Here is an 11,875-nt window from a genome sequence, read left to right on the forward strand (position 1 = left end):
AGAGGATGAGATGGCTGGATGGCATCACCGACTCAATGGACATGAGTTTGAGCAAGCTCTGGGAAATGGTGAAGGGCAGGGGAGCCTGGTGTGCTGCAGTCCATGGGGTCACAACGAGTTGAACACGACTGAGTGACTGAACAACAACAGCAACAATGACTATATTTCCTATTTTGATTGAATTTGTCATCATCCCTTCATTTTCTTAAGCCTGAAACAAGAACAGATTTCCAACTCCTCTGGCTCTCTCTCTTACCCCCCACTATGAAGCACTCAAGAAGTTAATGGATCCAACTTCTTAAATATCTCTTGAATCTGGGTCTGCTCTTTCTTTTATTACCATGTGATCTTCATTTTATCCAGTTAACTAGATATTTCCATCTAGTCTCTGTTCCTTTCCACCTTGTCCCCTAGGACTCTTTATAAAATATAAATAAGACCACATCACTTCCCTGTTAAAAACTTTTCAGTGGTTCTCCACCAGTTTAAAGGCCTTAGTTGCTTTAGTCTTGTTAATGTGTATCTACCTATTTGCCTATGCATATGTGTGTTTATGCATATATGTGTATGTGCATGTATACATACATGTACATGTGCAGGTGTATAGGCACGTCAGCCTTCTGATCCGACCCTTACCTACTTGAACAAGTTCATTCCTTCTGCTCTTCCCACTGCTTCCAGCTTTGTTCCAATAATACCAGATGGTTTACAGTTCCCCAAACAATGTCAATACATTGAAATGCCTATATGCTAGAATGTATCTGTCTGAAATAGATAGTCTTGATCTTTGCAATTCAGTTCAGACATCTTGCTCTTCAAAGGCCCTCCTGATTCTTCCTTCTCTATACTTAATTGTCCACTACTTAATGTTGTTTCATTGCTTAGTATTTACTTCTTTTGCCTTGATGACTATGAACTTTGCTGGGTGGGCATCAATCCCAACCATTAGTTCCTCAGTGTCTTCCAGGGAGTATCAGTAACTTTTTTCAATAGATTTTACTTGTTAGAATAGTTTTAGGTTCTCAGCAAAATTGAGCAGAAAGTACAGAATTCCCATATACCTCTCTATACACATAGCTCCTTCCACTATCAACATTTCAAGCCATAATGATATATTGTTACAATCAATGAGCTTACATTGATACATCATTATCTTCCAAGGCTAGTAGCTTACATTAAGATTGATTCTAGGTGCTGTACATTCTGTGGGTTTTGACAAATATATAATGACATGTGTCTACATTATGGGCTTCCCAGGTGGTGCTAGTGGTAAAGATCCTGCCTGCCAATGCAGGTATTTATTAAGAGACACAAAATCAATCCCTGAGTTGGGAAGATCCCCTGTAGGAAGCCAAAGCAACCCACTCCAGTATTCTTGCCTGGAGAATCCCATGGACAGAAGAGCCTGGCTGGCTATGGTCCAGAGGGTCACAAAGAGCTGGACACAACTGAAGCAACTTCACACACACATGTGTCTACATCATCATAGTGTCATACAGAGCAGCTCATTAAAAATTCTCTGTGCTCTGCCTATTTATCCCATTAACACATCACAGTCATTGATATATCTGCTGTCTTGTTATATGTTTTATAGAATGTCACATAGTTGAAATAATACAGCTTATAATTTTCTCACATTGGCTTCTTTCACTTAGCAATATGTATGCACTTACAGTTCTTCCGTGGAGTCAGTGAATTTTTATCTTGGATTTCTTGGGATCTAAGATACCTCCAATCACAGAACAGATACTAAATAAGTTTTAGTTACATTAAATCTATAATCTCTTTTAATTGTATAATTATTTGCATTTTTCCCTCCCCAGAAACAAACATTATTCTGAAATTCTCCGACTTCTATCTTTTATTTTAAAAGAAAAAAGAGTATCAAGCAAAAAGGACTTAAAAGTCCATTTTGTCTGTTTTAAGCTTTTTTGCATAATTTTGGAAGATGAAAAGTAGTATTTTCCATATGCATTTCTGAGATTTACAAATACACATTTATACTTTCCTTTGAATTAAAAAAGTGTATGTGTCCTTTTTAATGATAACAAACCAAATGACCACGCCCCTCTATTTATGTCAAAAACTAAGAGTATTCTGACCTTATATACACAGGAATGGTTGGTTAATCTTAACTTATTAACAATGATGATTGGTTTGTATCACTGCTGTCCCTCGTCAGGTGCATCCCTGTTGATTGCCTAGAAGCCCCAATCCATTATTTGCTGATGTAATCATCAGCATCACTAAGAGTGTTCATTAAGGTTGACATTTCCTGGCCATACTCGGTAGACCTCCATGAGAACCAGGGACATGCATCTTTAATGAGCATCTCAGGTGATTCTGGTGCAGATGGTGTTGGGTCTACTTTCAAGAACAAAAGCTTGGAACTCCATATAAAAATGCTTGCCAGCAGGTGGCTGGCTACTACCTATAAGAAACTTCATAGTGAAAGCAGTGAGATTGATCATCTGCTAAATTTAATGCTATATTCCAAATGAAAATTACAGAAGCAAACCTAATTGATTTCTATGTGTTAATTAACAGGCGGAAAATAACCAAAATGTCTCTGGTACCACAATCTGCAGGACGGTTAGCACTTAAAGAGAAAATGACTGTTTTAGTCGTATGGTTATATCCTTTGGGGGAAGAAAATTTTCAAGAGTCTGAAACTAGAGAAAATTGCTTTCTGTAAAAGTAGGTTAGAAATCTTGACAATTTGTTCAAATCTGCAGGGTTCTGATATGTCATTTTTTTCTCATCAGACTAGAAATATACTTACATTGCCAGAAAACCAGCAATTGCATTTAAATCTCCCTGTAGGTGCCTGAAAAGTTCATATAGCTGGGACTGATTAACTGGAAGCTGAATAACAGAGCTATTTTTATTATCTCCTTTGTAAACCCCAGGTCCTTTTTCATCACAAACTCAGGCAAATACATGTAAGTGACTTCACTCTTACTATCTGATGTTCTTTCAATAATTATTTGAGCTGATGATGCAATTTTGACATGCTTAATCTCTACTCTTATTTAAACTGATATATAACGAAATCATGTTCTGGATTAAGAGGAAATAATTGATAATATATTAGCTCAAAATGGGAACAGTTAAAGCATAAATATTGTGACTTTTTAATGTCAGCACATCAATATTGAGGTTCTTTATAATAAGGATCAGAGACAAGCAAATGGTCCCAGAGCTTTCCAAAAGTATGGTGAATAAAAAGTGCTGTAGAATCTTTGAAAACATGGAATCAATGTGAAGTCAAGAACTGTTTAAAAGTTCCATAATACAGTAGTGAGCCAAAGACTAACTAGAACCAACTTTGGACAAAAATACAAGATAGTGAAGGCACTGTATTGTACATTGATCTAGAAAGCAGAAACATTTTAATTTTAATAAAAACTAAAAGTTTTAAAATAAAAAATTTAAATAAAAATGCTTTAAAATAGACTTCTGACTAAGAGGAAAGTCAGGAATACTTTCAACAACAGACTTCAGACACTTGTGTGGTGGTTAGAAACACTACTATCTTTAAACATGTGTTGACCAAGAAGGTCACAAGTCAGTATCAAACTTTTCCTATGTGAAGAACCTTTTTCCCATGACTAGACCTCTCTCTAAATTTCTGAATGTGAACTTCCCCAAAACAGAGGGAAATATACAAACAGAGATGAGAGTGCAATGCATTTTTAATTTCACAAATGCATAGCTAGTAAGGAAAATATTTTGGAAGGAGACATGGGAGAAGAAAAAATAGTCTAGAAGTCATATTCGCAAGGATATTTTACATTTTAGTAATTCATAATTCATCACCAGTACGTTCTCTTCTACCACGGGGACTAGAGTTGAATAAAAGGCTTATCCCACAGCAGAGCCACAATTCTTATCAGGCTGTTGTGTTGTGCGCTCAGTTGTGTCTGACTTTTTGCAAACACATGGACTGTAGCCCACCAGGTTCCTCTGTCCCGTGGGATTCTCTAGGCAAGAATTCTAGAGTAGGCTGTCATTTCCATCTCTATGGGATCTTCCTGACCCAGGGATCAAACTCGCATCTGTTGCATCTCCTGTATTGGCACTTTCTTTACCACTGTGCCACCTGAGTGTCGTTCAGTTGCTAAGTTGTGTCTGACCCTTTGCAACCCCATGAGCTGCAGCATGCCAGGCCTTCCTGTCACTCACCACCTCCTAGAGTTTGCCCAAGTTCATGTCCATTGAGTCAGTGATGCCATTCAACCATCTCATTTGGTTGGTTTCCACAAAAAATATCTTGCCACCTCCAGTCTTGGCATAGTTGGGCAGCAAACAGTTAATGAACACTTAACCTGCATAAGGAACTGTGTCAGCCCTGTTCAGATTTCAGAAATATTTAAGAATAATCCCTTCCCATAGAGAACTGAGATATTCTAGTGGAGAGGGAAGACAAAATGAGCCAGGTCCCATTACGTTAATAATAAAGAGAAAGTCCTGGGGTGGCCACCAGAAGATATACCTCATATTTGTTTAGAAGAAGATAAGAGAAGTGTTCTCTGAGGAGATGGCACTAAAATGAGGTTCACAGAACAGAAAGATGAGGAGGAAGATGAGGGAGAGGGAGCCACCTCCTTGAGGAAAGCAGAGTAACAGGGAAGTGTGGTAAGGGTGGCAAGCAGAGTTCCTGGAGGGCAGGATATTCAAAAAGAGAAAGAAAAAAATGAGTATGGTAGAGGGTAGATAAACACATTGAACATTCATCTTCAAAACCAGGCCAAGGAGTCTGAGCTTTAGGATGCATGCAGAAACAGAAAAGGATAAAACAGTACCTGAACCCTTATGATGTGCCAGCCCTAGGGGCTGTGCAAAAAATTACATTTCTAGACATCATCACAGGTGGGCTTCCCTGGTAGCTCATTTGGCAAAGAATCTGCCTGCAATGCAGGAGATCCCGGTTCGATTCTTGGGTTGAGAAGGTCCCCTGGAGAAGGGAATGGCAACCCACTCCAGAGTTCTTGCCTGGAGAATCCGCATGGACAGAGGAGTCTGGTGGGCTAGTCCATGGGATCGCAAAGGGTCAGACACGACTAAACACACACACAGACATCATCACAGAATGCGAATTAACCTTTGAAAATGTTTGCATAGCACTAGCTTTGTCATGGTAAGGGAATGTGAGAGCTATGGAATCCGTTTCTGAAATCCGTTTCTGAAATAAAGGAAGGTCTTGAGAATTCCCTGGAGGTCCAGGGCTTCCCTTGTAGCTTAGCTGGTAAAGAATCCGCCTGCAATGTGGGAGACCTGGGTTCAATCCCTGGGTTGGGAAGATACCCTGGAGAAGGAAATGGCAACCCATTCCAGTATTTGAGTGGATAATTCCATGGGTAGTATAGTCAGTCCATGGGGTCACAAACAGTCAGACACAACTGAGCTACTTTCACTTACACTTCACTTTCCAGGGATTAGGACTCAGCGCTTTCATTGCAGGGGGTTCAGGTTCAATTCCTGGTCAGGGAATAAAAATCAATCTGGTAAGGAAAAATTGTATATGTATATATAAATGTACTTTATATATGGGGTTTGCTTGGTGGCTCGATAGTAAAGACTCCACTGGCCAATGCAGGAGACATGGGTTCAGTCCCTGGGCTGAGAAGATCCCATAGAGAAAGAAGGAAATGGCAACCCGCTTCAGTATTCTTGCCTCGGAAATCCCATGGACAGAGGAGCCTGGTAGGCTACAGTCCATAGGGTGACAAAGAGTCAGGTGCAACTTGGCAGCTACACAACGACTATATATATATATATATATATATATATATTATACATATATATAAAACAGTGAAATAAAGGAAGGTCTTAATCTAAGTGATATCAGTGAGCAGAGGAAAATGGAGGAATGTTTTTTCATGCTGTCTTGACCATGCCAATTTGATACAGTAGATATTGTTACATTAATATGTTCACCTTGAGGACATACTGAATATGAGTATTATCAGAATATCTAAAAACTGAACGATTTTCAAAGGGAAAGAAGTCTCCAGAGTATAACTCCTTAAACCGCCTGAACTCCTTGATCAATTTCGTACACAGAGAAGATAAACTGCTCCTAATTTTTCCACTTTTATTCTTATTTCACTGAAATTGTCATAATTAAGACAAATTCCTTTTCCCCAGAGAGAACTCCAAACCAATTATTGATTTATCAACCACTGTTTTAGGGTACTTGTTTGGTTTTAGTTTGTTTCATTTCAATAACAAATTTTGCCCTCTCGGATTTCATTAATGTGAGTTTTCTTTTGTTTTTATTTATATCTCAGTTTGTATTGTATTCATGCCAATTTCAATATTTTCTCAAGAGCAAAATGATGGACTTGGACTTTCCTTGTCGCTGTTCAGTTGCTAAGTCATGTCTGAGTTTTTGCGACTTCATGTACTGCAGCATGCCAGGCTTCCCTGCCCTTCACTATCTCCCAGAGTTTGCTCAAATTCATATCCATTGAGCCAGTGATGCCATCCTTTTCTAGCAGATATCATATCAGAAATATTTGCACACTTCAAGGTATGTCTATTTGGTTACTTAAGAAGTTTCTAAAAAGAATTGCTTTCTCTGTAATCAACCACTGGTCATTAGTGTTGTGACTAATACCTTCAGAGTATAATACTAAGGCTATCTTGTTCAAGCAATTCTTAATATTAACTTTCCATCCTGTTAACTTTTCCATTCCTTTCCATATCTTGCAGAAATACATCACAAAGCAGTTTTGAAATCTTTTCTACATTACGTAATTTTCCTTAGGCCAAAAGAAGTTTTCACTCCTGGAATCTAGAATTGCTCATTCTCTAAATCTAATGAGTTATCTTTTGTGGCTGGTAGTTCTACCAAGTTCAACTTACCCAGGTCATATTTTTAAGGATCAAAAAATTGTATCGAGAAGATTGATTTTTCCATCGATTTGTTAGACATATCAAAATTTACCATTTGCCCTTTTAGCAATGGCTTATTTTATTTTGTAGGGCTTCCATAGTGGCTCAGTGGTAAAGAATCTGCCACCGATGCAGGAAACTCTGGTTCTATCCCTGGGTCCAGAAGGTTCCAGGTCCAGAAGGAGAAGGAAATGGCAACCCACTCCTATATTCTTGCCTGGAAAATCCCATGGAGAGAGGAGCCCGAGGGGTTATAGTCCTTGGAATCACAAGAGTCAGACACAACTTAGGGACAAAACAACACAACAATTTTATTTTCCACTGATTATGCTAATGAGAATGCTTGTAACACTTTATAAGAATAGATTGATGGTTTGTATTACTACTATAGTAATAAATTAGAAATTTGTGAGAAAAAAAATCTCAGCAACCTTGCCAAACTATCAAAATCTTTCCAAGGCTCAGAAATCTATTTCAAAAATGTCCATGGGTACTGATCTCCCCAAAAGTAATGCTGTTGATCCCAATGCTCTTGATCTCTTACAGTTTAGGCAAAAACAGTGGGACCTAAATGATAGGTTTAAAATGGAAGGATGAAAATGTTCCATATCAATGTGAAAAATACTGAAGCTGCACATTTGAGAGGACTTCTAGATAGCTCTCTGAATGAAGTTGGGAAGGAGCAAAATGAATAAAAAGTGAACTCATAGTTTTGAGACTGAGTGACATATAGAATACTAATGGCATTTAAGAAATCAGAAATTCTTTATGATAAAATCTTGAATGGCTTGACTGCATTTTTGCATTTACCTTCTAGTTCTAGCATTATCTTTGCATCTTGTTTGTCTCGATACAATCAAAGAAAGTGCCTTAAATATTCCTTTGCCTTTCCTTTTGTGTGTGGTCCAGGGCTTTGCATACAGTAAGTAGTCCACTGATATCTAAAGATTTCATTTTAAATCACTAACATATCTAATAGAAGTCTCTGTGTTTTCTGATTCTCAGCCTATTTCAATTATTATAACTGAATCTCAACAAACCTTGTGGTTTTCTTTTACTTGTAATCCTTAAAAATATTAATGAAATAAACACACAACTTTTAGGTACAGTGAAGACACTATGGAATTTATTCTGTCAATTATTCAGTCAGGAATCACAAGCTAATTTTAATTTAATAAAAGGCTGAAGTTTGTATCAAACAGAACAATGGAACAAGCTACCTCATAAGAAATTATATTTCCTTTTCAGTAAATAACATAGTGACTGACATAGTAAATTAAAATTGCCCTCTCGTCCACTTTCTTCTTGAGAAAAAAAAGCACAAAATCTCAGGGAAGGAAAGAAAAATGCATTCGTTTCCTACCGCTGCTATAGTGTGTGTGTGTGTGTGTGTGTTAGTAGCTCAGTCGTGTCCAACTTTGCAACGACATGGATGGTAGCCTGCCAGGCTTTTCTGTCCATAGGATTCTTCAGGCAAGAATACTAGAGAGGATTGCCAGTGCTTTCTCCAGGGGATCTTCCCAATCCAAGGATCAAACTCATGTGTCACACATTACACGCAGGCAGATTCTTTATGGTCTGAGCCACCAGGGAAACTGGTGCTACGATAAATTACCACAAACTCAAAACTGCACAAAATTATTCTGATAGTTTTGAAATTCCAAAGTCTGAAATGCTTCTCACTTAAAATCAAGGCATTGGCAGGGTTGTGTTCCTTTTTAAAGCTCTCAAGAAGAATCCTTTTTGTTGCCCTTTTCCAGCTTCAAGAGACTGAGACTGCCCACTTTCCTTGTGTTCTGGCCCCCAGGCTCTTCTCAACCAGCAGTGGAAAACTGTGTCCGTCTCATATAAAATCCACTCTGACCTCTGCTTGTTTCATCACTTCCTTCTCCTTCATATATCACATTATCTCCTTCTCTGAATTTGATTCCTCTTCTGTCTCTCTCTTCTACTCTTCGAGGACACAGCTGTTGTCATTGTTATTCAGTCTCCCAGTCGTGTCCAACTCTTTGCAACCCCATGGACTGCAGCATGCCAGGCCTCCCTGTCCTGCACCATCTCCCAAAGTTTGCCCAAGTTCATGTCCATTACATCAGTGATGCCATCTAGCCATCTCATCTTCTGCCTTCAAGCCTTCCCGGCATCAGGGACTTTTCCAATGAGTAGCTGTTCGCATCAGATGACCACACTACTGGAGCTTCAGCATCAGTCCTTCCAATGAGTATTGGTTTCCTTAAGATTGACTGTTTTGATCTCCTTACTGTCCAAGGTACTTTCAGGAGTCTTCTCCAGCACCACAGTTCGAAGGCATCAACTCTTTGGCATTCTGCCTTCTTTACAGTCCAGCTCTCAAAACCATGCATGACCACTGGGTAAGGCCATAGCCTTGACTAAACGGATCTTTGTCAGCAGAGTAATGTCTCTGCTTTCAACACACTGTCTAGGTCTGTCGCCACTTTCCTGCTAATAAGCAACTGTCTTCTGATTTCATGGCTGAAGTCAGCATCCACGGAGATTTTAGAGCCCAAGAAGAGGAATTCTGTCACTACTTCCACCTTTTCCCCTTCTATTTGCCACGAAGTAATGGGGCCAGATGCCATGATCTTAGTTTTTTTTTAATATTTAGTTTTAAATATTAAAGATTAATTAACATTAGACCCACCCGGATAATCCGGGGTAACCTCTCCTATTGTAAGGACAGCCAAATAGCAAGCTTAATTTTATCTGCACCGTAATTCCCTCTTATCTTGCTTGCAGCATAACACATTCAAAGGTTCTGGGGATTAAGACATGGACATTGTTGCAGTCTCCCAGAACAATAGAAATAAAAACAAAAATAAGCTAATATGACCTAATAAAACTTATAAGCTTTGGCACAGCAAAAGAAATCATAAAAAATGGAAAGACAACTTACAGAATGGGAGATAATATTTGCAAATGATGAGACAGATAAACGCTTAATATCCAAAATACACAGACAGCTCATACAACTCAACAACAATAAAAAAAAAATAGAAAAATGGGCAGAATATCTTAATAGACTCTTCTTCAAAGAAGACATATAGATGGCCAGTAGGCACATGAAGGATGCTCAACATCACTAATTATTAGAGAAATGTAAATCAAGGCTGCAATGAAGTACCACCTTACACTGATTAGAATGGCCATCATTTAAAAGGCTACAAATAATAAATGCTCGAGAGGGTGTGGAGGAAATGGAACCCTCCTACACTGTTGGTAGGAATGTAAGTTGGTGCAGCAACTATGGAAAACAGTATGGATGTTCCTCAGAACTCAAGAGCTAAGGGCTTGAATATTTCAGAGGACAAAGAGATTACCTGCAGCCATTTTGCTCGTGGATGATTTGATTTGGATCTGGAAATACAGGAAGAATGTCTCTAGCTGAGGTGGGAAGTCAAATGAAGTGAGGTGAGGCAAGGTAAGCACAATGATACAATTAAAGGCATTGAATAGACCAACCACTATCCACCAAATAGTGAAATAGTGATTGGACACGAAGTAAGACACCAAGCACTGACCAGAAAGGAAGGAGAAAAAGGTAAAATGGCAAGCAGGACTATAAAGGCTAGATTTCTAGGCAGAAGAGTAAATAGGGTGGAAACCTATCAAAAATAAAGTTTCAACAAGTGTTTTGGAATCTGGAAAAAAAAAAAGATCAAAATAATAGATGGACAAGACACTGTGGACAAATGTGTGAGGCAGAGTAGGGAAGACATGCAGAGGGAGGTCTGTGAGGAGCCCAACTCCTGAGCCTAAGAAAGTACAGAGAAGATTCTATTGATCTTAAAGTCAAGCACTTGAACTGATCTGCACTGAACTTACGTGGTAACATAAAAGAATGTGCTTGATTTAAATTCAAAATGGCATCAAATGGAAAGGTTCTGGCTACAAACAGAGATGCAGGATTAGACCAGGTCAAAGCTATTTAATCCTTCTGTGCACTGAGGTCGAATATATATCAGAACTGCAAAACCTCAACACCACTGACAGTTGAGGTCAGATAGTTGTTTATTGTGAGGGGTTGTCCTCTCCCACTGGCTGCCTCCACAAACCCCCTCCAGTCATGACAACTGAAAATGGGTTTGGAGACACATTTGAGAATTAGCTCTCAAACCATTGGAGAATGTATAGAGAGCCTGAAAGAAAAGGAAGGAGAAACACTGAAAGACAAGGAAAGCATAGGGAGCAGTGTTTGTGGTGGGAGGGAGTTGGTAGACCAACAATTTAGAAGTCAAACATCTAAATGATTACAGGAGCCAGGCTGGTCAGTGACAGGAGAGAAGGAAGCTGAATGGATGGACTTGGGGGTGTAGGAGGCCTGTCGGAAGGAGGTGCCACCACAGGGTCTCAGCCTGAGTGCTGTCATGGGGAAATGCAAGCCCAGTACCCGCAGGACCTCCAGCTTTGGAAAAGAGGTTGGAAATTGAAATATTTATGTGAAATATCAAGATCTGCTAGAGTGAATCAAGAAAATCTGGCTATAGGCCAGACCTCTCTTGGTGCTGCTAAGTCACTCAGTCGTGTCTGACTCTATATGATCCTATGGACTGTAGTCCGCAAGACTCCTCAGTCCATGGGATTCTCCAGGCAAGAATACTGGAGTGGGTTGCCATTTCCTCTTCCAGGGGATCTTCCTGACCCAGGGATCAAACTCACGTCTCATATCTCCTGCATTGGCAGACAGGTTCTTTACCACTGGCACCACCTGAAAAGACCTGGCTTAAGAGCATACTGTCTCCATACTGGTGGAGGGGCTTGAAAGCTATCAGAGGAGCATCAGAATGTGACATGGGGTGGACAGGACTTGCACCTGGCATCTCATCCACCACATGGCTGCGAGTTTGGCTTGACTTCATGGTTTTGGAGACTGGGGACAGGGTGGGCTACAATATGCCCCTTCAAAAGCCCCCACCCCAGTGCCTCAGAATATGACTGTATTTGGAGACAGAACCTT

The sequence above is a fragment of the Bubalus bubalis genome, chromosome 2 (assembly GCF_019923935.1).
Source record: "Bubalus bubalis isolate 160015118507 breed Murrah chromosome 2, NDDB_SH_1, whole genome shotgun sequence".
Classification (NCBI taxonomy): Eukaryota; Metazoa; Chordata; class Mammalia; order Artiodactyla; family Bovidae; genus Bubalus; species Bubalus bubalis.